The 26988-nt window shown below is 43.3% G+C and overlaps 1 protein-coding gene and 1 long non-coding RNA gene across 2 annotated transcripts in view; both read left to right on the top strand.

Annotated features, from left to right (window-relative positions):
* Positions 1–5512, top strand: part of LOC135944602 (uncharacterized) — a 54955-nt gene extending 49443 nt beyond the window's left edge. The window contains exon 4 of the long non-coding RNA XR_010575350.1: positions 3254–5512. This is a non-coding gene — a long non-coding RNA (uncharacterized LOC135944602). The remainder of the gene's footprint in view (positions 1–3253) is intronic.
* Positions 1–26988, top strand: part of LOC135944600 (Krueppel-like factor 6) — a 249643-nt gene that overhangs the window by 147835 nt on the left and 74820 nt on the right. The window lies entirely within an intron of this gene.

Below are 26988 nucleotides of genomic sequence, written 5' to 3'. Positions count from 1 at the left end.
CTTTTGTGGCCGTTAAAAGGCCGGGGATTTTCCGTTTTTCATTTTGAATAACGCCTCATTAGCATTCCCCGTCTTTGTTTGCTAGTCCCGTCGACGCTGATGGACTTTTTTCCATCGAAAAGTTGTCGTCGGCAGCTAAAGCGTGTGTTTGATGTCTGATCTGTTTGACTTTGCTTGCAATTAGTTCCAAAGACTGAACCGTTCCTCTGTCAATACGACTTTTATGCAGTTCATTGGGCCATTCACTCTCCACATATTGCAGCTCAGCGGACGGAGGCACCTTCTCCCTCGAGATATTTATTAATGTCTAGACTCTACCATGCAATAATGGCTCCTGCGCTTGTACTATAACATTACACGCTGCCAGTAACCATTTTGCTGCTGCAACTCACAATAGGGAAAACTTGAGCTGGACCTGAATTGCGTCAAATGCAAATTTCTTACAGCATTTTACGTAAATATTTAGTAATGATAAAAAAGATTTCATCGAAATGGAAGTGAAGCGTCGGTGAACACACAATCTCTCTTTCAAATTTGAAATTTGCTACAAGCCACTCTGTCAAGTTGGCTCTGGAAAGTTAGGATTGAAGAAAATTTGCAGGAATTTAGCTGCAAGCCTTGCTATGTATACCCGTTTCGCTCCTTTGAGACTGCGGAACTACAAAGATACTCCATCTAATCAAAGCAAAGAATGGAATTCACGCTGGCCAACGCCGGCAGCAGCCATGTATTCATTATTAAAAGTTTAATCAAAGTGAACGCGCATGAAAATTACGCCAGACAACAGCGGCGGCGGCGGCGGCAATCGCCCCGTGGTGGCCGTTTTCGTGCCTGGTTGCAAGTTTCGCGTACGCCAGATTAATTTCCCGCTTATTTAACTGGCTCATTGGAGAGCCCTACTTTAATTACACTACCAGTGCTTTCCTAATGCACGCTAGCCACGCGCCCGTGCTTTCCTAGATGATATAATTTGATACTGGGATGCTTGCCAAATCGAAAGGACACTCTTGTTAAAGACTGATCATAACTTTCCAGCTCGTTCTAAATAGCGTTTAAAATTTATTTTCCATAATAACGAACGCTCACAAGAACGTAGCAGAAATATAGCAAAATCAGCAAGCTCTAATTGAATTACTTTTAGGAAAATATTGTTTAGTGATCGAAGTTTTCCTGAAAATGGAGTTAAAGAAATCAATAAAAATTAATAGCCCTTCTAGCAAATTTCTTGGCTTGACTTTGTGCAACGGATCAATTTTAAAAATTGAGCATCACATATTCAATCATTTGAGCATCTTTTCTGCCTATTCTTTTGCCTCTATTATTAAAAGAATTTTCATTTGTAGTACGTTTTAATAGAGCCACATTTTAGGAGAGAACAGTAATGCATATTCCACGTTACCCCCAGTGATGGAAAGGAGGCAGTTTGGTAAAAAGACGAAATTTAAAAAGCTCCCAGGAATTTCAGTAAAAAAAGACCATTCACGGAGATGTTTCATCTCCAAACAAGCTGGATAAAGCAGAGAGCACCATTTTAACTTCTTTCATCTGAATCATACGGGCGAAAAGGTCGGTCGGCGCGCATTTTTGATACTCCAATTCACCTGCTTTCATTCCTGCTCTCGGGCTGCCTGCGGCGGTTTTATTTTGCACAATAGCCGCTGGGGAGCAGAGTAAAAATAATTTGAAACAAGCCGAAATAATGGGAAAGAAAAACATCAGACTGCAGAGAGCCAGCCACAATATCCGCGCGCTGTCTACGTTTGTTCAGAGTGCGCAGACCATGTTACACGCGAAAAAACACGGCTTGTGCGTACGCAGCTAGTATACTAACACTATATGTGTACGCTCCCTGGCATTATTCAAATGTGCTGGCTGTGCTCTTTTCCGCTGACTCTTGGTGCCTTCATGAATTTGTTTGCTAAACAAGGGTGCCGCAGTCGACTACTTTTTTCTGCAAAATAAGCGGTGGCCGTGAAAATTTAAGAAGGCGGTTTATTTAAATTGCGCGTGCTAAAGAGTTTCAACCTCAGCACCTCCGGCTCTTTAGCACCACAAATGGCTTTTATTTAATTTTGGTAATAATTTTAAACGCGCTCTCGTAGCTTAATTAAAAAAAAAAATGATTTATTAGTTTTCATTGCATGACGCCGTGTATTATTTGTGAGTGTACAAGACAAGAAGTGCTCGCAACTAAAGCTGCAAATCATTACGTGCAATTTTTAATAAGACCGTTCCACTGCTTGCCGGTCATTATTTTTCCATCTGTATAACAGCAATCAGTGGAAGAAAGAAAGATTTATTAACGAGTTGTTCTAGCTGCTGGAAAAATTTTTCTGCCTGAGACGCGCAGGCTAGAACAGAGAGACGATGTCATTAGAAAGACGAGTGGAGGGAATTGCATCTAAAACAAAGGCGGGCGATCGTCTACACGAGACGCGACTCGCTATTTATTTGCTTTTCGCAAACATGCACCGCTCGCACATACACACACATACAGTTTGTGTAATGAAAAATAATAGCCGCCGCACACTCTGTTGCTTCTTGTTATGTGTTTATATTTTTGCGCTGGCGCGCGCGAGAGAAAGAGAGACGACAGACAGGGCCTCAATGGAGCAAAGAGATGAAAACACGGCCTCTTCGCGCTCGCAAAGGAAACTCTTTATGTATATTCGCAGTGTAAAAAGAAGATCAACAAGAAAGGCAGCAAGCGAAAAGATGCATGCTGATGACGAAACTGCTGCTGTCAAACGAGCAGCAAATTTGATTTTTCCAGCGCTTCTGTGTGAGAGTGTGTGAGTGTGTGTGTCAAGTCTTTTCTTTGAGAGGCAATTAAAGTCGCTCCGGCAGCTGAATGGCAGCACTTCTGTTTGTAGGCAAACTTTTGCATGAAAGGACTTTTCATCCAGCCCGACGCCTCACGCCACGATGCTTGTGTATAGATAGAAAACATCTAATTTCCTTTTTGCCTTGAGTGCAGTAATAGGCATTTAGGATGTTTGCACTTTTAATGAGTACCCAGGGTAGTAGAAGTTGCTAAACTTGTAATTGGCTAAAACGATCGATCCAAAACTTTCTGCATATACACATATTTCATTATTTCGACTTTATTAACGCAAGCAGCAAAAAAACAACCACTGTCCCGCCGTCAGCTACAGTTTCACAGCGTTATCATTTTTCAAAAACCAGCAGCAGCTCATTCTGTTTGTGTTTACACACACGATGATAAATATTCCCGTTTCTTTTCTGTTCGCAGGTAAAATTACATTGCGCGTGTCACATGACCAGAAAGCGTTCGTCGCTGTTCGTTTCGCCCGTTCCGCCGGTGAAAGGTAGAGTGGAGAGAGAGGCCGGTATCAAAAATCCAGACGAGCACACGGCTGTTTGTGATATGCGTCTGACAGACAGACGACTTGATGTAAATACACAAATATGCAGCCTCTCAGGGGCGAGGGAGAGGGATGTGTGCATGCGGTTGCTCGGTCTGGTGGACGAGGCTTTATTATTTGTCACCGGCTAATAATCACACAACTCGTGCTGTCCGACACCTGTCAAGCAGGGGTGCGGCATCAGAACTAGGCGCGCAGACACGTCTCCGAAAAGTAATGCGCCTGTGACGGACAGCTGCTATAAAAAGCTTTTCTGCCGAATTAGTATCCGAATGCCGTGTATTATTTGCATGGGTGCGATCAGGTTTTAGGGATTCGTCCTTGGAGCTTGGTGCCGTTTTCACTTCTCTCCGCACTTGGCAACGATTTCCCAGAGCGCTCGCTGCTTAATTTGCCACTTTGGTGCGTGCCAAACGTAGAATCCAGTTAACCGAGCGAATTGAAACCAAGTCATTAGTGCCGCCGATCCGTTAAAGCAGATGAAATTTTAGTCAATTTCAAAATATATCGCAGTAATAAATCGAAAGGAGCTGATTATTTCCCTCTACGCGAATATGCCATACGCTCGTGAAAAAGCAGCCCACGCGAGTCATTAGAAAATTATTTATTTCACTTTAAATGTGATTGCTTTTCGCCCGGCACGCTCGAAACCCCCCAGCTGGCGGAACAATCGGCTCATTGTGCGCGCACGCCTGCTTCATTTACGTGCCGCGGTGCCAAAACAAACAACTATCTGGGGAGCCGGGGCTGAATTTATCAGAATTACACCTGCCTGCTGCGCGGCAAAAAATTGCAAATTGCGCCTCACTGACGGATGCCGGGGCTGGCTGGGCGCGCGCACATCAACTTTTATGCAATGTTTCGAGCCAATTTTTCGGATCATCGTTTTTACTTGTTGGTTTTTCATTTTGGCGGCAAAATTGCTGATGCCGAAATTTGCATAAAGCGTAATAGCGGGGAAAGTTGCAAAACCAACACCGATTAAGAGAAGCCGAATCAAAACCAGCGCGTGACTTTTCAATTAATTTGCATATAGATATTTTTTTCAAAAATTTCATGCGATGATTCAGAGGTTGGAACTCGAAAACAGACTTTTTCGTACCTCTCTGCTTCGTGTTGGAGTCATTATTTAAAATTTACAAGCTCTATAAATATTCAAATTAGATTCGTCCGGGAGGAAACAAGCTTTTTTGCCTCGGTCTCTCCGCCTCTTTTGTTATGTCATAGGCGCGTGCCACGCCGAGAAAAGGGACCATGGTAATATAATTGTGCGAGTACACACCACGCTGTAATACGCAGAGACGCTCGTCGGTCGTTGTCGTCGTCGTCTCGAGCAGTTTTGCAACTTTTCCTCTGGTGGTTTCATTTCGCAGGCAGCGTGGATGAGGAAGAAATTTGAGAAAAGGGTCGCACACAGCAATATTCCGGCTCACACCGCAGCGAGTAGTACAAGAGCAGCGTGTTCTGCTCCGCCGGTTGTTTGCATTTACCTCGGGCACAATGTGCATATTACTCTCCCCGCTGCCGTCTGCTGCTCGCCTCGCTCCCCCATTTATTTTCCGCGAAACTGGATTTGCCCGAAATTGAGTTAGGAGAGAATAGCGTACGCTTTCATTCAAAGCTCCGAATTCGCTGCTTTTCGCAGGCTTACATAACCACACCTTTGCAAATCCTAATTTCACGCCTGCCGGAGAAGACGGCCAACAATAACACAAGGGTGTAAATAAGCATTTAAATTCAAACGAAACAATGACGGGAAACATTTTTTGCTTTCCTTCCACCTCATGGAACTTCAAATGGAGCTCATTCTGCGATTAAGCTCCCGCCCTGCAGGAAGGCTTTCTTCCGCGAGAACAAGACGTGCCAAATTTGTTTTGATTAAAACATAATTAAACGCCCCGCCTTTGATTCTTGTTTCTCTTGGGGAGGTGTTTTTTTTTAAACTGCCGCGAGGAAGCAAACAAGACGTTATCCGGAGGTGCGCATAGTTGAGTTAACACAATTTCTCTTGCATTCAAAATGGACAGTCAAGGAAATTCCAACATTAACTCTATCTTGATTGCTTTAATCTAACTTTCTGTGTGGAAAATATTTTATAGGATCATTTCTTTATTTTTTTCTGACTAGGTCCTTTTTAAAGTGGAAAGCTTCATTTTAATTACACGCTGAATACTTTGAAAAAAATACCTTTTACCTTGTCGATTAAATTCCCTAAATAAATTTAAATATTTAATGTTTTCTATAGAGGGATGTTTGTGATCTTTAATAACGCACATCTCCATCCAAGGTCTCTGCAGTTCAGACAGATTTTGTCGGAAGAAAATCCCCTGTGCCCTCTGCCTGTGTACATAGTGCTGAGAGTATAAAAAATGTAAATAATTATGTGCGCGGCCGCATTTTTATCCACACAGCAAGATTAATTGTTTGCACAGGCGAGATAGCAGCAGCAGCTTGAGGGGAGATTTCGAGTTAAATTAATGGAAAAATCGGCGGTGCGGGGCGCGAAAAGAGAGGGCTGCAGCTTTTTCTCTCTCTCTCGCCACGCAACGAGAGCGCAGAGGATGCAAAATTGTGCGCTCGCCGAACGTGTTTATATTACCAAAGAGAGATAATTTGCGTTGATTAATGGCTGAAACTCGTGCCTAATTAATATGCACGCCGGCGGGAGAGCGTGCAAAACAGCAAAATAGTCGCGCAAAAACGGCGCATGAATCGATGCAAATTAAGGGTAAATACGGCCGACGCTCTTTGTGGCTGCTTTTGTCGTGTCTCGTGCACGAACGATGCACCGCCGCCAGCAGATAAAACAGAGTGCACGTTAAACAAATAAATGGCTCTTGATGATTAAAAAATACTAAATTATGCACGCAACTGTCTCCGAGTGTAGCGTACACTGGAGCTTTGTATTGAGTGATATTTTCACCAATAGTTCCCTAAATAAATATGAATGAGCAGAGCAAGACGTAAATTGCAATTAATATTTTCCTGTTTACAGTTTGGCATGTGAGATGTTGGTAATTTTCCTAACTTTGTGCACTTACTGAAGAGAGCTGAAATTAGTCGAGAGCCAATAGGAAATTTGCTCCCTGGGGATTGAGTGAATGAACGCTTTAACGCAATTTATAAACTTTTGCTGTGTGTGTGTGTGCATGTGTATCGCTGCAAGTAATCCTCTTAATTAAAACACGCTTCTTCTTGTAAGCCCTCGTCGGCTGCAATATGCTATGCCACGTATCAGAGCCAGCTAGTTTTATTAAAAATATGGCGTATGGCAGACGCCGCGCCGCCGTCGCCGCACAAAGCGCTGCATTATATATTAAAAATTACACAGCGAGAGAGAGCAAAAGTTGCATGCAAATAATAATGTTAAAAGACGGCAACAAAAACACGACAGCAATCAGCGTTTGTACATAATATGCGGGCCGCTTTTTTTAATAAAGCAAGAGCTCATAATCCCCTTGTCTGACAACGGCACGGCGCACGATGAAAAAGGATTAATTTGTTGCTACTGCTGGCGTGTAGTGCAAAAAATCCACATACACACTGCCTCGACGGCCGCTAGACTTTATTCATGGAGTGCAAGGATTTAGCATTTAATTCATGAATATTTACACACAGCTCGGTCGGCAGCCGTGCATGCAGAATTAATTTCAAAAAAAGCCGTCCGTTGCCGAAGAGCGAGTTTGAAATCGGTTAGTGAGGCGCGAAAGCGAGCGTGTGTGTCAATTTTCAGCCCACTAATGTGTTCTAATGGAACCGGAGAAAAAAATCATCGCAGGCTCTGCGGCTCAGCACATCGATCCGGAGAGCCTGGGAAATTGGCAAAAAGTTCATACTGCATGCGTCGAAACCCACCGCCGACTTCATTCGCACAATAACCCCTTCCGCCCTTGGGCACACATTGCAATGAACGCGCCGCCATCTGTCGCAAAATTGCAAGGGTGCACTTGGCTGGCTGAATATGTATTAAGTCCGACCGTTTGCGCCCGTCCATTTCCATTCAGCAAGCCACTGCACCACCAGCACTGGAACATTATTTCTTGGACTATAAGTAAGTCTTGAGCTCAGTGCAGTTGGGGTTCGATAACCCTCCACTGGCGACTCGCAGAAATCAAGACAGAATGGAAAGTTTTGCACTCGTGTCGAGTGATGGCTCAAACATTTTCTGGAGAGGAACGTGTAGGAGAGGGCAGCAGGATAAGGCACGCAACTTCTGAAAACCGTGACTTTTTATTGTTATATCTTAACAAAGGACACCAATTTTTACGTCAGAAGGAAAACAAGCCTTTCATAATAAGCGAAAACTAGTGGTTGCCAAAATCTGTAATTTAAATTGTGTCTCGAGAAATGCTTTGGTCTTAGAGAGGATTCGATACTGGAAAATCCTTGTTGCCAATGTATGAAATCATTCCTTAGGATTCCGTTGAAGCTAAAATTGACCTGAGTAGCACTGTAATTTTTTTTAGAACAAAGAGACTGCAAATTTAGAGTGCTTTTCAAATGGTCAGAACTGTCTCCTTACTTGAAATCTTATTTTTATTTCAAAACAAAGAGTTTCCCCAAAAAGTGTCACGTTTTGTTGAATAGATCTTGACGAAAGGAATCGAAATATGCCAAGAAAATGTGGTCAAGTGCTGTAAATTTTGGTGGAAATTTGAATTTTTACTCGAGCAAGGTCCTTTTTTACTATTGCAAATTGTAGAACAAATTGTTTATTGCATCCAACAACTTAAATAATATCCAATTTTATCAATCCATTTTACAACTATTACATATTGCATGGGCCTCATTTTTTTCTCTTTAATTTTTAATTTTTTTCTTTTATTTTAAACCAATCTCCAATTTTAAGTAATTTTTTTTAAAATTTGATTGATAAAGAGCTTTTCCTTCAAAATAAATCCCACCAGAGCAAAAAAAATCCCCTTTCAAAAAACCCATTGACAGTTTCCGTCAGCCAGTCAAAATTTTACAATCGGAGGCTAATGCCGCGGCAAACGACGCCCCCCTGGTCGCCGATGCACCCATGAAACGTAACGGCCCACTCGCAAGACGGCTCCGAGCAGGCGAGTGCAGCAATGCGGGGCACGTGGGCTGCAATTTGAGGCAGCTGATGCCCGTTGCGGCGTTTTGTGGGCCCTTTTATGTCGGGCCTAGGTGCAGCAGCAGGTATATTAGCCTCCACCCTTGGCATGCCGGGTGAGCCTAATAAAAGCAAACTACCTGTGACGAGCTCTGCATAAAAATTGAAAGTTAACGCGCGCGTGGACCGACCCTTTTAATTGGCAACGTGGCGTGTTTCGGCCGTTCATTAGCAGTGGCGCGATAGTTTGCGACAATACACTCACTGTCCTCTAATTTATTAACGAACCTGCTGCTGCTGCTGCTGCTGTTGCTGTTGCTACTGCGCTGCTGCACCTCTGCGCTCGCTGTTTTTACGGTGGAATAATTTAATTATTATAATAGCTGCGCTCGGCGAGTCAGTTCGATGATTAAAATACGCCGCCGAGCATTAAATATTCATCGCTGTGATTTCGTATCACTGCATGCCGCGCGCGCCGTGTAATAAAATTGTTGCCCAGCTTGTTTGGCCAATTCGCAGATAAATATCATGCGCTCGTGCTGTACACGAGCCTTGATTAGAGACCTGCAAAGCACCAAAATAATCTAATTCCCCGAATAAAACACGGCACACGCTAATTGGCCGCACGGATAGTTTGTTTTGGGGCCGCTAAGCTGCGGAAATTCATTTTGACAGCTGTAAAATTTAATTAGGCTTTGCCGCAGAGTTTGAGGAAACAACCACCGCAGTTATCAATTCGATAATGGTTCGTTTGAGTCTGACCATGACTTGTTTATGATAATTTCATATTAATTGCTATTTTTCTATTTATGGTAAATAGTTTAATACGAAATTCCAATTTAGAATGCGCTCTGCCGCAGGTCTCTCCGCAAATAAATTCGAATTAGGAATCCAAGCGTGGAGAAATGAAATCTGCTTTTTGCTAATAAGCCGGCAAAGCCGTCGGCTGCTTTCGGCGGGATAAACAGCGAAACAGGCCGTCCAGCAACAGCAGCAGCAGCAACGATGCATGATGGCAAACAGCATAAAGGATGCCGCTGATGTGTGTGTGCGATATGAAATTGCAGCTGCAGCAAGCAAGCCCTCTCTCCCTGTGCAATTTGGATGCACGGCGGAGCGCAGTCCGGCCGGCGCGGTAATTACAGCACAAAACACAGACAGAGAGTGCTGTCGACGACGATAATCATTATGGACGTCCCTTATGATGTCGCTGATGGTCATTATGGTAAACTAAATCTTGTTGGCTCGACCATGGAGTAGTACACACACACGACCGCTAATTCGTACCTCTGCTCTTATTAAAGCCGACCTGCCGACGCCCGGCCAGCCGACCAGCCGTCTCCTGGCCCCCGTGCAGACGCGATAATTTGATAAATGATGATAAATTTGCCAGACGAGGTCAGATCTCAAAGTTTGGCTCGAATTTCGCACGGCTAAATAATTAATGAGTCGTTTGAAGTTGATGGCCCCTGACGACGCACACTTTTAGCCGCGCGTGTTTGATGGATTAACTAATTGGAGGCGGTTATGCATTCCCTTTTTTCCCCACATGAGTGGACAGCTAGTGGCTTCCTAGAATAAAATATCACATTTCACGTGCATCTATATTTCTCATCATAGTGGTGGAGATTGAATGAGAGCTTAAATTGTGATTGTCTCCCTTTCACTACAATATATTTATAGTTTTTGACTACGTTTAATCTACGCTACCTCTATGACATCATATAGGTTTGACGAGCTGATCGAGAATTCTAAGGCTGTTTGTTGTGCCTGGTGTGTTGGTCAATTACGAGAGCAAGTGTGTGATCTAAGGGGTTCCTGTTTAAGCAGGCGAAAAGTGTTCGGCTAAATTGGACAATTTGAGAGAAAGAATAAGTGACTCGTCAGCTGAGTTGAGACCAGAGATGCAAGGAAGTCTTGAGAACAGAACTCTTGAGCACTAAGTTTATTGTAGATGACATTTGAGCTCAAAGTGAAAGAAACCTTTTAATTTAGATCTGAGAAAACTTAGAGTGATGGAATATATATTTTCTTTATTTCTTTGAAACAAACTATTTAATTATATATATGCGTGTTCCCAGTATTAACTCTCTGTTCATATTTTGCCATGAACTAAGCATATTTCCCAAGTAGAATCAAAAGAGGATTGCGTGCGCTTCACCCTTTACTACAAATATACACCACTACGAATATGATGCAGTATTACATTTTAACATTAACATAAACACTATATAAGGTAGTGGTAAATTAAAAAAAAATAAAGTTATGATTTTAGATGAAAAGTGCTGTAAATATTATAATTTATATATGTTCACAAACATTAACTTAAATTTTCATAAATAATGAAAATATTATAAAATTTCATTTTGCTTTACTTAAATAAGTTTATGCAGTGTTTTTAATTAGAATTTGATTGTTGTTTTGTAATTTTAATAGTTTACTTTTTTAACTTGTTTTAAAACAAGATTATTCAAACATCAACATTTTTTACTATCGTCGGCAATGGTGCAATGTTTACATTAAAATTAGGTTTCAAAAATTTCCAAGAAGATCCAGTTAAAAGTTTGCTGATGGATGTAAACGTTATAATTACCAGGTGGAAAAGTCGTACTAATTAGGAAATGAAAAGTGTTAAATGAAAAAACTGAAAAGCCGGTATAGAAAAGAGCACCTGTGACAGCAACGGGTGCTCATTAAAAAGCCAACAAAGCCCCGTGGACACCATCAACGCGGGCGAAACTTTGAGCCGGCGTGCTCAAAGTTCAGCGTGCGATAATAATTATCCGCTTGGTACAGCGGAGTGCACTTGCTCTGTACACTCGCTCTCGGTACGTATTAAACACGTAAACGTGTGTTTTATCAGGCTGGCAGCAGGAGAGTGACTGTTGTTTACGTGTTGAAGTGTCCTTTCATGTGGAGTAAGTGAAAGCAGATGAAGTACACACGTCGGCCGTGGTCTCTGCTCGCTCTTGCTCGCGCGCGCACTCCTTATGCAAAGAGTTTAATGACGATGTAGAGACGTTTCCATGGAGATGCTGCGCTGCTCAACGCAAAAAGATCAGAGCAGATTTAACTGCCGGCTAAAGAGAGAAATGCGCGCGCGTGCGGCACTTGCCGACAAGAGCAAAAAGCGCGCGCGGTGAAAAGTGACCGCAGAGCAAATGAAAGGGCAGACCTCCGCCTTGAATCGCCGGCCTGATTCGCAAGAGCACACGGACTAAATTATGCTTGCTTTTGATTCAAGTGAGTGCATAATTTGCTCGAGAGCTGGGTCAGAATATAGACAGCCCTCCACTAGCTAGGCAACTAAATGATTGCTTCTCTGAATCAACTAGGTGATGCTAAATAGTTTTTCTCAGTCAAATTAAGTTTTTAATAAGCGAATGGAAAATTTCTATGATATAAATTTAAGAAAGGTAAGTCTTTTATTTTTTGCTAATTTTATACGGCGTAAACTAAATATAATTATTACTTATTTTTAATTACGCTTATTTCGTTATTTACAGTGTTGCATTTGTTTCTATTTTAGGCAACAATTTGTTTTCAATAAAGATAATGCGTAGAAATGGCAAACGTAGCAAGCAGAGGACTGCAAAAATTGATTTTGTTGAAAATCAATTTCCATCGACGAATCTGCTTGCGCAAAAGTAAAAGGGACGAATTTAGCCCGAATTAGTTTCTGCCTGGAAAGGGATTCTCCTCCATTTTTCATTCGTCCGTCACTTGCAGAAAGGAGAGTGCCTAAAATTAAGCACACTCAGAGGAAGAACCTCTGCCGGACAGTTGGAGGAGGAATTTAATAAATCCGACGTCAAAATTTCTATATTTGTACGTGCTGGAATCACGACGACATGAAAGTCGAATCACTTTGTAAGTTGGGAGAGAGTGGAGGAGGGCCGAGAGAGTTAGGCCGTCCTCACGTCTCATTGACAGAAATTCATAAGAGAAAAATCCTGGCAAGCGCCGAGAACCAAAATATAATTCCGGCGAATTGACTGCAAATCCAATAATTCCAATCTGGCACAGCAGAAAACTGTCTGTCCATCTCACAGTCAGCGCTGCTCGCACGCATGGCAGCAGGGAAAGGACGCGCACGTCCCCTTTCTTGCAGAGCGCAGTAATCAAATCCACATTTCATCCTTGCGCGGCGGCCGATGCTCCATTTATCAAAAAAGGAGAAGGCCCGCAAGAGTCTGAATGAATCCTCGCCGGCAGCACTGATTAATCATGTTCCGTTTGATTTACAATACGCCGTTTTCTGCATAAATCAATATATAGGCCCCGATATGTAAGTGCGCACAATCATTGTCGTGCGGTGCGTTGCCCTCCTCCCTGTATGTGTGTGTGACTAATTACGACCTCGTCCGATCCCCACACGTCCGCGCCGGCAACCCCCGCGGACGCCCATGATGACGCCGCCTGCATCCCAATCTGCGAAAATCCCTCGGTGCGAAAATTCAGCACCCGATTTTGCACTCTCTCTCTCTCTTCTTAAAAAAGCAGCTTTTTCTCTGAGCGCCGGAGAGCAAACCGAGAGCAACTTAACTTTCCCTTTTTCTCGGGAAAACTTTTTTTTTCAGCAGATATTGGTATTCGACGCGTCGCACTCTGGCTTCCTTCCGCTTGGGGTTGCACCGTTGCTGTCATCAGCCCCCACCAATTTCGAATTATAAGCCACGCTCGCTCCTTTACCCTCGCGCCCACGCAGCCATCAGGTTTTTTAAGCAAAGTAAAAAGTTTTAGCTGGCTGCCAACTACTTGCTGCGGCAATAACACACACGCTCACAAAGCCAGCGAGATTGCCGTTAACCAACTTTGACAGTGTAATCGACCAAGATGCCCGTCTGGAAATTGCATTTTGCCAAAGTAAAAACCGGCAAGACACAACAGAGAGAGATGAAAATCGAGCGCAATCAGACGGTAAACGCAGCACGGAGATGCTTGAAGTTCGTCGCAAAAAGACTTTGTGAAACTTTATAGAGGGAATACGAAACTGAATAAATTTCCCAATTCTCTATTACAGTTTGGTCCCTAGAATCGAATTATTTAACTATTAAAACTTCTGCTGGACCAATCATCAAAAGAAAAAGTTCCAAAAATTTAACAAATTATTATATAGTATGATAATTAACTAAAATAAATTCAATACAAATTTCATCAAATATTAGTTTGTTTGATCCTTTGATAATTTGTTTTGCAATTTTAATTTGGAAATTTGTTATATAGAGCTTTATGTCACAATTCCAGACCCCATTATCAGAAATCCAAAATCGAACAGGCATGGGTGATCCCGGTCTTGCCACAATTAATTTTTTCCGCCACTTCTCACACCCCGACAGATGTGTTTTGGTGTGGGTTCAGTTGGCACGCCACCTCACATTAGTAAATATCATTAATTTTCTTGTTAACAAGGAGAGCTAGCAGGCTGGCTCTCCTGCACAATGCCAGACGACGACAGCAGGCAAACAGACATAATTGCAAGTACAATGCCAGGCCGGCCGGCGGCCCCGCCTTCCGCCCGGCATGTGTGAATGCTAATTTCGAGTCGTGAGTGCGGCGCACGCACACCCCCGACGGGCCGGATGCACCATTATTTGGCCGAATAACAACGCATACACACACACACACAACTGATTTGTGCCCCCCGAATCCTCGCCGAACATGCCGGGATCAGCACATTCATAAATAATCTTTGCGGTGCGCCGTGCGAGCATCACACGCCCTTTACGGTCAGCCGCTCGTGAATAATTAGTTATTGCCGCCACCCTGGACGCAATATCTGCAGTGTGCACAAATTAATCTGATGAATTGCACCGCTCCATCTGCGTGTACGACCACCAATGGCTCGTCACTCGAGCTTGATTAATTTGTAAGAAGGTCATAAAATTGGTCATTGCGGATCAGTGGCTTTCGGACTGCTCTATCCCTGCCAAAACGGAAAACGACATTGTTTAACTACCTTTATCCATCACCGAATTCGAAAATCACTTATATTTTTTAAGAAATTGCCTGCAAGGTTTAATAACTTAACAAATGGTGAGCATTTTCTCCCTAGTAGAAATTAAATTTAAATTTTTTAGAACGAGTTTCCCCAAAATGAAGCCTAAATTCCTTTGAATAAAGCTCGTCCTAGAGAATCAAAATCTGTCATGTAAACCTTGTGATGCATTTAAAAATTTTAAACACAAGATCAGAAAAAAACTATTTTTACAAGGATTTAGTTAAATTACCACCCTATTTTCGAACAACTCATGGTCGTCACTGTCAAAGATCGCTTTCTGGTGCCAACTATGCAAATTATTTTCAGCTATCGTGTATCAATCCACTCTAAGCTTTAAATAAACAACGAATAAGGATCTTATTATGTATGTGTAGTCCGTATTGCAGCTCCTTTCTGCACGATTCCATTGTTGCTGTTTATACTTATCGACAAACTCATCACTTTCAATGCGAAACGCGAGGAGATAACATGTTTGCATGCAATATTTCCGCGTAATCCTCGCACGAATGCACACTTCGCTGCGAATTGGATGAAAATTTCGAATCAAACCGCCTTGCCCGTACGCTCGGAAAAAGAACGAAACGATTTATGCATATCCATAGCGCGACGATATGCTTGCAAATGACATGCAGCTCGGTGCTTCTCTCGAATCGTGCCAATATTATTTGCCAGCAACAGCAGCCTTCCAATCTTCTTTGTTTTATCCGCGCGCGCGGCAGACAGACCCATAGATGTTCGCCAAGCAAATAGGGAGGATTTGTGCGTGAGGTGTTGCGGTGGCATTTGAGCCGCGGCCGCCGCCTCCGCCGTCGTAGTCGGAAAGGTAGGGCTCGTCGGCGTCACAATCACCAGGCAGGCCTCAATACTTCCACTTCGGCACGCGCTCTCAACTTGCGCTGGTAAATCTGCCAAAAAGTTTGCTCGCTCCTCGCACGAGAGGAGCAACTTGGTGCCAAACTAAGTGTACATACGCGCGCAGCAACAGCAAAGATTTCGCCGTCGGCTCCCCGTATCCAAGGGGGATGTGAAAAACCTGAGAGGACTGAAAATAATCGGGATTTCTTATTTCTCCTGGTGTATTTAAATTACATTTCATATTCTTTAACTGGTCAATCAAAGAAGAAAAATAGAGAACAGGGATTTTAAAATTTTCTTGAGCACCTAAGGTGATTTAATATATTTTTATTGTTATTTATTTCAAAAATAAATACAAATGTATGTTCAAATCTTTAGGTTAGTTTTTGTGACTGCCTTTTTTCCCTGGAGTTGGAGAGACTATTTTGCACTGCCCCCGGATGCACGCACCGACTAAAGGACTCGAAAGTTGCTACAGCTCGGTCGCTCTTTTGCCCGCTATGCTATTTATCTAATGCCCCTCAAGACGGCAAATGAAGCGACAATTCACACGCGCACCAAACTTTTTTCATAATGCTCGCGTGGTGGCGGTGCGGTGGCCATCATCAATGCAGCACCCACATTACCGTCTTCATTTCCCAAAGTTGGGGCCATTAGGGTCGGGGTGCAGCATCCATGGCATTAAAAATCGATTCTTGCAACAATAACAACAGCAGCAGCCGCCGCCGCCGCAGCGTATCTCCTCTCGATTCGCTCTCTCTTCCTTTCCTATATACAACTTTCCCTCGTGCGCCGCGTTTTTTTATTTCACCGATTTGAGTAAATTGACCTTTGCGAATACACGTGCACAACGCACACCCCCGCGCTGGAAAAAGCGGGAGCAGCGTCGACATATGTTGCCCGGCCGGCAGTGTGTTTGTATACAAATGGATGGCGCAAAAGGTTGCCTCACTCTCCCCGCACACAGCAAAACCGAAAAGGGTCGCGGAACCGAGGGAAATGATAATATTGTGCCACCGGCAGGTCAATAATGCACTCTCCGATTGGGATGAAAGCTGGCTTTTTGTCAAGAATGGACTCCAACAGGCCTCCGGCGAAATTATTGTCCGGCCATTGAATAATGCATGCCGTTTCCACTCGGAACGAATTTAATTGAAACGGTTCAAAATGATTAGGGAGCGATAGTTTAGGCCTGAGATAATTTTATTTTCTTTTTACAATAGCCTAAATTCCAATTTAATAATCAAATAAATTAACAATAAGATTAAAAAATGTTGTAATTTTTTAAAAGACATATATTTACATTTTGTCCAAGTATTTCTCATTGTTCATAGATTTGAGCTCAATAAATTCTAAAAGAAACACACGAGTATGTAGCGAATTGTCGAATATATTGTGTAGAGTGAAGAGTGAAATAATAGCAATAATGCCGCGAGCGCAGTGTGAATAGTATAAAACAATAATCATACACAAACAATTTGCCGTTGTGTATGAGTAATGAACAAACACGGCTTATTGCGCTTACATACACACACAAACGGGCGCGCTTTTGTACTTAATATACATGGGTTTGTCTATATAGGTGCGGACAATAACGTGCAACTGACTGCCGCGGGTGCGTGGGTTCAAAGCCACTGGCTCCTCATTCATCGCGGGGAAAAATCTAAATTGGTCTACTGAAAATTATCTCGTTAGTGTTTGTTTATTCACTGAGCAAACCACATCGAAATAATTTAATATTTTAGTTTGGTATAAACATGAAATTTGTATCGTAGTTGGAACTCTCAGTCAAATAAGGAAAACTTGTCTTTTGAACGACACACATTTGGAGAACATCTAATTAAAAGATCAAAGTCTTCTAAGAAACATAATAACTTAAAAACCGCTCTTTAATAGTACCAATATTATTGAAAAACTGTAGTTCAAATTTACCCACCAGGAAATTATAAAGTAGAATTTTAGACTAGTTCATTAATGATGTCAAATAAATGGGATGAAGTTGGAAATTTCCTAGAAGATTTTGCAGCCAGTTGCCACAAAAGGAGTTCAATTTCAATTAAACTGCCTCGTTCAGCTTGTTGAATGCGGCCAAAACAAGCTTGAGGGTGACAAAGTTGCCTTGCTTAGACAAGAATCGCGCTTATAGACGAAGAAGCATTTGTCCCGGAAGCAATGCAGGCGCAGAATTTGATTACGGCGTGTGCTGACCACTCTCCGTCAATGGATGCTAATCCAGCAGCTGCAGGCGAGCCAATTAACCTAGTGGGGCGAATTAATCGAGAGGAAATAATGGCCGGGCAGTGCAACAATAAAGGCGGTATTTTATTAGGTGCCAAGATGACCGTCATCATAATAACAACTTTCTCGTCGTCGGCGGCGTCGTCCTGGCCGCTCGTCGCGTGGTATAAAACGGAATAAAGCGATGGCCGGCCGGCCCGGCGTCGGTTTGTGCGAGCGCAGGGGTCGATAGCACACACCCGAGAGCTGCAATACAATAAAGAGCCTTTCATGTTCTCGCTTAGTGTTTCACTAATGTCACATTTCCGTCCATTGCCAAGGACCATTTCCGCGTACACTCCGGGTTCCTTCTCTGGCTAGAATTCGTTTCGGCGTCGCCCCACCGCCCGCCACCGCCGCCGCCGCCGCCGTCGTCGCGCGCGCACGTGTTTGCCGTTTCGTGGGAAAAGGAGCAGGAAAAGAAAAGCACCGGCGCGCAATGCGCCTCATTGATTGCATTCGTGTTTTGATTTTTATCGGCTACTCGACGGGAAAGAAAACAATCTGGTCGCATTTGCACCAGCGGACCGAGACTCACATTTCTTTCCAAATGGCTCATTAACGGCGAGAAATATTTCCGGCTAACAGACTGGCACTTAATCAATTATGTCGAATAAAGTGCAAGCGAAAAGCACTTTGACAGTTGTGGAAATTTTGATATGCTGTAGACCCATCGAGTCAGTAAAAAATAAACATAAATATTATTTATTATTTAAAAAATTAAAACTCACAAATGATCTAGAGGATTTATGATCGAATTTCACCAATTTTTACAGTTCATTTAAAACTCTGTACATTTTTTTAACATTATTTTATTTAAAAATCCAATTTAATGAAAAATCAGAAGTCTCAGCAGCTGCAAAGTTGGAGCAAGCGAAAGAGCTAAATTACGTCGTTCATCTCGCAGCGCAGAAAAATATCCGGTCCCTTACACGTAATACCCTTTCTTTACTTTTGCGATATTGCAGAACTTTTACTTTCTCGAGAGCCCGCCGCCGTCTAGACGGGCAATCCCTTGGCCACACAACGCCGTCGCTTAATAATTAGCTGCAAATCCCTTTGTCAAATATAAATTTTACAACGTGTCGCACGCACAGCCGGCAATAGTCGCTGTAGCCGCTGTTGTCGCGCTGAGCAGCGGAGAAAAATCCCATTTTTATAGAGGAGCCTGTTGTTTCCGCCTCGTCGTCGTTCGGGGCCGTGCACCCGCACCTTTTTACGCGCACGCAGCGTGCGTTAATATAAAAAAATCTCTTAGGACGGGACTTATGAGACATTTTATTGGCCAATAAAAGCGTGTGTGACACATGCCTATAGTGTCTTTCTCTCTTTCTCTCTCTCTCTCTCTCTCTCCGTCGCAAACTTTAATCTGCCATAGACGCGGCAATCCGACTATAAACTCGAGTAAGTTCCGCCTTGTTTGCTCCTTGCAGCGCGGCAATTTGTACCTATACAACGGAGGAGAGCCCCTGCGCGCGGGATTTGGTATGCAACCTGCATTGCCTCTCGACACAAACGATTGCATACCCACTCCTCGACAGAAGAAGAAGTACTACTACTTCTTACTCTATTGAGCCCACTCAATCCTTGTTTACAATTGATTGTTATGTATATTTTCCAATAAAACTTTGCAGCCGTGAGTCGGTCGGAAAGCGACTTCTTACAATGCACCGCGATCGTTCTGTCAGCTGCACTTCTGCGGCCAACTCGAGAGAACGAAATGAACGAGCTTTATTCGAACTACCTTTTACCCAGCACGAGTTAAAAGAACAAGTTTCGACTGCTGAACGTGACTGAAAATACGCTCCGCATTGTATGTGGATGCTAGCACAAGTTTCTTTTTTGTGTTAAACAAAAAAACAAATAAATAAATAGCAATTGCGGGCATTTAAAGCGGAAAAAATTGTGGATAGTCACAGAACAGCTCTTCCGGGGCGGAAACAAGAATATTTTTGGCCTTTGTGTCAAAATTTGTTTTCCAATTCATTTCCAAAACATTCCTTTGAATGCACAACAGACTAATTTGAATAATTTCTTTAAGTCTTCCATTTCAAATAAACACAAAATGTCATAATGTTGGGACAAAAGGAGGAGTTTCTAAATTAATTTAAAAATTTTTCAGGTCTTTATGTACTATGAATATTTAAAAATATTTTAAGAATTTAATTCAGCAAGAAGTTTCCCAGTCTTTTTTCCTTGTAAGCCTAGAATGTAGGATCACGATGCCGCTTTCCCCCTTTTATAAATTTCCGCTGTCTGGACCACCGCGTGAATTTTCACACCGCTCGACTGGTTGGCGCTGTGTGGCGCTTCATTATTTCAATTCAGCCAAGCGCTGCTTATTTTCGGGGTGCGATCGAGAATCAATAGGGGAGTGCGGACTCAGGGGCGGCAAGAGGAAGCGGCTCGTTATTTTTAAATGGCGCGTACGCAAACGCCGGCGGAACAATTAAAACGCATCCACCAACACGTCGGAGGAATTACGTAGCACGGGATGCGGGAGTCACTTCATTTCGGCACAATCATTACAAGATTTGGGCGCGTTAATGGTGATGACTTGCAGTCGGTGCTCGTTAATGTGCACAGAGTGGGAGCATGCACATATGTGTGCGCGCAAACACGGAGCGGTGAAAGAGAAAGAGGGTCCTTAAAGGGCATGCTAATGACCTTTTTTGTCACACTTCTCCTCCCTTTAAAGGTGCGCGCTTGTCGACGAAAAATAATCGTTGCATAGCCGCAGTGAAATTTGAGAGTGCAAAAAAGCAGGGAGGAAGAAGTGCCGCCGCCGCGCCGCTTTTCGGAGTAAGAGTAATGTGCACGCATTGTGCCGCCGCGGATTTGCGGGGGAGGATGAATGCAGCTCCACCGGCTTTGATCCGTGTGACATTGTTTGTAGAGGAAAGGGGTGCGCGCGGCAGCAGATTTTGTTTTAGTTCGCGGGGAAAAACACCGGCGAGCGTTGCAGGATTAAGAGTAGCCCAGCGTTTTTTTTTCCTGCGCATACTGAAAGTTTGATTTTTTAATGAGCAAGTTAACCAAGCCGATGGCTCACATTGTAAAGGAAACATGTTTTATTTAATATGATTGTTTAAGCGAGTTCTGCAGCTCTAGAGGATAATTCTTATAATGCGATACAGCATAGAAAATTTTCAAAATCGATTTTTGAAGCCAGATTTGATAACAAAAAATATTCAGAACAAGTTAAAATTGTTTTGGATCAGCCCATAACACATTCAATGATAATTTTGGCACAAAAGGATTGAAAAAACAACGCTTTGGAGGATCATCTACGTAAATTCCACGGACTTGAATTTTGCCCTAAAAAATATAAACTTAATCTGCTGAAAACTGATTAAAAAGGGGAATTAATTCCTGATGAGTATTATAACTGGAAAAAATTCCACAATATGATGGTGGAACTCATCCACGTACAATTCACGAACGTGGTTTCGTGGACGCAACGTGGTTGGCCACTGAGGCAGTTTTTATTCATATTCTACTGTATTTGATAGGTTTGATGAGACGACGAATCGATTGATGTGTAACATTTTCTGCTCTCTAGATTATAGATTTTTGGCGAGAAAATTCAGCTTTTTATTGCACAGTTCAAGCTTTTTGCTAGACCGGAGGCTATTTTCTACTGCGAAATAAGTATAAACAATAATCTATAACTTCCATTAAATTTTATAACTTAAAAAATGACTCATTTTTTAAATTTTTTTATTTTACTTTGAATTGTAATAAGTTGCTCATCGTTCGATTTGTCTGAATCACTAGGATGCTATTATATTCCCATAATGGCTTGTTCTCAGCATGGCTAAAGCAGGAAACCACCCTTTATAAAATTATGGCGTTGCAAAATAATGTTTAACACCTTTCTGCTGCCAGCGCCTTTGAGGAAGAGCGCGCTAAAATGGGCAAATTGAAACAGCGGAATTATTTTTAGTGGCACGGCGTTTTCGCCTAATTAAGTTAGCTAGCAGCGGCGAAACAGGCGTGTTCATGCGTGGCTTTCATGACCGCCAACAGTTACTCACTCAAGGCGGACTTAATAAATGCAGTAGGACACGCGGCGGTTAAGCTAATTATTCATTAATGTGGCGGGGCGCCCATTCACTTGTGCCGCAGCCACACAAACACACAATTTAATAATAAAAAGCAGCCTGCGCGAGCGAGCAATGGTATATAAAAATGTTTATTGCACGTGCCTTTAACGAGCTAGGTAGGCAAAGCGGTAGACAGGGTGTGGTTTCGGCTTCTCTGGGACCTTGTTCGCTCCTCTCGTGCAAATATCCCTGCAGTGTCTGTCTCTACGGCGTGTGTGTGTGTGTGTGTGTGTATACGTGTCGACTTGCACACACGAATGATGCTGTGTGTGTGTGTGTGTGTGTGTGTGTTTGTGTGCTCGCAGATGGCCACTAACGTGCACGCCGTCATCATCATCATCACCGCTGCTAAATTAAGCCGCACGTGGGTGACCTTTCACTGTGCACACACACCGTCAGACCAAATTCGTAATTGCACGTGACAAGAGCTTGCACCGCTTTCGTAATTTTATTTTTCATCTTTTCTGCCGACAACAAGGGTCTCGACTCAAATGTTGTTTTAACAATTCCGCCGCACTGTTTTTTCTCCATTACCAGAAGTTGTAAAAGCTTTTCACAAGGAGGGTGCTTTGGTGAATTGTGTTTAAAATCAGACCCCTCGTAAACGCAAGGTAAAAAATTGCAGGCTGCAATTAATTAGGCATTCTGCGGGGCATTTCCGACAAATCATATATTATTCAGGCAGGCCTGCAACCGCCACGAGCCGGCGGTTAGTAGGCTCCGAAATTGGCAATAAAACACGGTCGCCGAGTGAGTGTTGCAGCTCGGGCAAAACAATACACACACACACAAACCGAGAACGGCGTGGTGCGCGAACGCACATATTTCCTCCTCGCGGGTTTCGGCCGGAGATGCTTTGAATATTGTTTGCAAAGTCTTGGGGCATATTTAATTTCACGGCGGCCCGGAGCGGTATTCATTTTTATTTCATGACTAGTACCGAGACTGCTGCATACTTTCTCAGGTGCTGCCGGTTGTAAAAAGATAGTAGTGTGCGGCGGCGGCGGGGCTCACTGCCTGCCTATCCACCTTGATATATATTTTATGCAGCAGCGGGCCGAGTGAGAGGGAGGCTGTAAAAAGTGCAAGAGGGCCGCTCGGATGGAGGAATAAAAGCGAGTGAAATAGAAGGCCCTGTGGGGGCCAAATGAAATGAAATAGGCGCCAAGCCGGCTCGCAGCCAGCACTAGCAGCCACCGACTTGTCTGCCGACCGAATTATTTTTGCCTCCGATTTATGATTCAATCTTCGTCCGAGCGGAATGTTTTGATATCAATTATTCACCATCGCGAGAGTCTGCTTTTGAAGTCGGGTCTGTGCACTCGACCCGCCGCCGCGCTCTCTAATCAATTTGTCTGTCTGTGCGGAAAGAGGAAAGAGTGGCGCTGCTTTGCGGTCAATCATCTCCAGAATCAACAGATTTTTTTATCCGCTTAATGAGAGGAGCCAACTGGTCAAACGAACGTGCCCCTCTTGCTAGAAAAACGGATTGAATAAGTAGCACGTTTTTTGCTCGGATGCTTGATCGACCAAAGGTGTAATTTCCACTTGAGCTCTATTGGCTTGTTGCTGTGGATTTAACTCTTACGCGCTTTGATTTCGCAGAATTTTATCAACCGACCTTCACTTTAATTCATTTTCCTGCTTCAGGCGGGTTGGAAAGGCCTTTTAAACATCTCCCGATGAAATCTGCATTTCCAAATCGATTTCGCCATATGGCATAAAATAATAGCTCCTTGTCGCAGCAATACGTTGCGAGCCAAAGCTCTTATTGCCCGCGACTACTCCATTCTGCAGCAGCCCATAATTCCATATTCCATTGTGCACTGGCACAATCAGAACGAAATGAAAATTTTTCAATACAGCCAGCCAGCGAGCGGCGCGGCGCCAATTTAATATGCATTTGCCGAGCACTAGTCTGCTTACTCGACGTAATAATGCATATCTCGCCGAGTGCCACGGGCTTCGTGATCCAATTCTTAAAACCGACTTGTGGAAAATTTATGTGACCTGCTAGGTACACTTCTCTTCTCTACGTGAAATAAGTACTGAGGCGCAGGAGGGGCAGTGATACATGTGCGGCAGTCTCACTTCAGTATTACAATGGTCGCAATTCCATATTATTTATTTCAATTTATGAAATAATGTTCGAGTAATATTCCAGATGGGAATACGTTAGTTTCAGATTTAGAGGTGGCAGAACAAATTTATAAAGGAAGCTATTAATGATTTATAGATCTAATTTTTTTTAACAAAGTGGTACAGCAAAAATTTATAAATACAATAAATTGATGGAAAAAGAGCTTTGTAAAATTGAAATGTTTCCAGACATTTAGTACGTAAAATTCTTATTTTTTCCAAACGGGAACAAACAAAATAAGTACCTGTATAGATTATGTGTTATGAGATTCAATTGTTAAGTTTGTAATTGGACTGCCTGCTGTAACATTATGTCTATAAGTAGGGCAATCCAGCGTTCCTAAAAGCCTTCTTGAATTAGCTTTCCCCTGAATTTTAGACTTTTGTTCACGTCCCTGTTAGACGAGAAAGAAAAGAAGCAGCGCTACACCGCAGAGCGAGCGAGACTGCTTATATCTCTCTCCTGCTCGTTTAAAATTTAAGCTGGCGCGCGTGTCTGTTCGAATCTGGCCCTAAAACCGGCAAAAGACCGTACGTACCACGCCACGTGCTTTTAGGGCTGCGGCTAATAAGGGTACTGTGTACTGCAGGCTGTACCTACTATGTGTGTATTGACGCCAAGTGTCTGTTTCTGCCCCAAAACGGGTAATAAAACGCGCCGCGCGCAAACTTTGAAATTACGCCGTTATTATTTATGCGGCGTGCACGTGACAAAAGGCTCGGTGTGTGTGTGAGTGTTCCGTACTTAGTTAGTGTGTACCATGCTGATATACACTCGGCGTTATTTGCTGGCAAATCTGGCTGCCACCGCGCGCGCGGTGCACACGTCGGTTTTTGCGCCACGCTGCAAAGAATAATTATCGCGGGACATGACTCTCATTTTAATTCGCTCTCGAGGGATTCGAGAAAGAAACAGCAGTGTTAATAGCATTAACTTTGGGGATTACTTTTTTAATTACCGTCAGCGCCTAATTTATGCAAATTTTCTTCAGAACTCGGCCCGAGATACCGAGTGAATTTCAATTAGGCCATTATACCAGACGCCGGAAATTTTTGATGGATTATCACCCCTCGGAAAAAGAAAGAAAAGGGTTTATTAAGTTACACAAGCAGGATATTAGGGGTGTGGAAAAAGTCGATTCAAAAGGACATTCTCCTTAATTATTCTGAATTCTCTCTCCAACTGCTTCTCTCTTTCCATTGTCAGAAAAATTTAATCACAGCCTTCATCTTTTTTATGAAGCAGTTATTTTTTGCATAATCACCGCTTCATTTTGATTTTGTTTTTAAAAATTTAAATCAAATTAACTGTTTGTCACGACCCTCAACGAAGATTAAGATTGACTTTTTGTAGAGTGTTTTATCGCTAGTTTTTATCTCTTGATTGTGTTAGCAATTCTCGGCGTGCAAAGTGAAATTGTCTGGTCGAGGGCCCGGTGACGTTGACAAATCTAGATTTAATGGCAGCAACACGCGCGTTCACTCTCGCCACTAACAAATTTAAAAATTCAAATCAAGCACTGCCACCGCATAAATTTCCGAGGAGAGTGCAGTAGTTTTGGCAGCGCTGCCTGGAACAAGGCTAATTACGAGATTAACCGCGAGCACTGCCTTTGTGCTTCTGCAATAAATTTTTCCGCGTGTCAAGGTAAGCCGCAAATGCAGGCGGAAATTATCCTGCACGTGCCCCGCTGGCGCAGATGAATTTGCAGAAGCAGCAGCAGATAAGAAAACGTTCTCTCGGTGCGCTGCAAACTCGCCCTCCGAGACTGTATTAATCTTTCATTTTCCAGCATTGTCGCGCTCGCGACAAGTTTTCCCGACCAGCCAGGCCGCGTTTATTGACTTTTTATTTCATTATTTTCAACATGTCTACCGTCTGTGACCAAATAATTCACAAACGAAGGATGCTCTCTCTCTCCCGGTCTTGCTTTCGCCGAGCGAGAAAGACAAATTGCAAGACAAAGGATTTAATTTTAAAAATTATGACGTCTCCTGAGATTAATTTCGAGCAGCGCCTCTCCGCCTTTATTAAGCATGGCTAAAGCAGCTGCACAACCGGAGAGGAATAAAACGCCACCTTTGTGCCGAGTTGCTTTTTATCATTCGCGTAGTTAGCGAAAACAGAACACGGCTCTATGGCACATGTGGTCCTCCACTGAAATTACAAAAAAAATCATGTGAAGAGTGGGAATAAAAAAATAAACTTTTTTCGAGATTTTGGCCCACATCATCGCACTGTTGGTTGGAACTTTGGCCTTTCTGGCAAAATCAATACCATCATTTAACATACCAAGCCGAAAATTTGATGCCCACGCGTGCCAGTGTTTGCGGCGCGGAACGACCGCGCAAAAGCAAACATTCGTCATTAAAGGATATGTGATTACCTCTTCACCACCGATGAAAGCGGCCAACAAAACACACACACACACCACGCGATCACACGGCGGTTGGCTCCGGGTTCATTTTCCGCGAGAGATGTGATCCTACGTTTGATCTGTTTTTATTTACAAATGGACGAAGGACAATGGAATAGTCGCTGGAGAAGGTTGCCGGCCGCGCCGATCGATAAATGACGAATGAGTCACGTCCAACAGGATGGAGCAAAAAGGGCCCAGGAAAGCGCGGCAAGCCGAGGCAGCAGCTTTGGCACACGCACCAGGACCATGCAATAACAATGGCACACACACACACACTCACAGGGAGCACGCACATCCATCCCCGAGCCGCGACGGCAGCCAGCCAAAGGGGCTCCGTTTGGGGGCGCTCTGATGACCGGAAAGTCAAAGGCGGCACGTTTTTTCGACCTGACGTGCCACCCGCGTTAATTTAATTCACAGTTGCGGCTCGTGCAAGTATGGCCAGCACGCGTGGCCGAGTAACTTTTATTTAATTAAGCCCGGCTGCACTGTCCGGTTCTATTATCAAATTAAAAAATTGCGAACAGAATGCTGCTGGACGAGAAAAACGTGCGGCTTCGCTGGGGTTGGTGGGAATTTCGAAAATAATTTATGATGGGAACGCAACTACTGCGCATATTTTCCTACCAGGAAAATACTTCAAATTAAATGAACGGAATACAAGCAGCAGGCTCTTGGTGCTGGGAGTCATCCAACAACTACAGATAATTCTAATTGAAATCTT

This window comes from Cloeon dipterum, chromosome 4, assembly GCF_949628265.1.
Source record: "Cloeon dipterum chromosome 4, ieCloDipt1.1, whole genome shotgun sequence".
Lineage (NCBI taxonomy): Eukaryota > Metazoa > Arthropoda > Insecta > Ephemeroptera > Baetidae > Cloeon > Cloeon dipterum.
The sequence above is the reverse complement of the archived record's forward strand: the minus strand, read 5'-3'. Positions and strand labels throughout refer to the sequence as shown.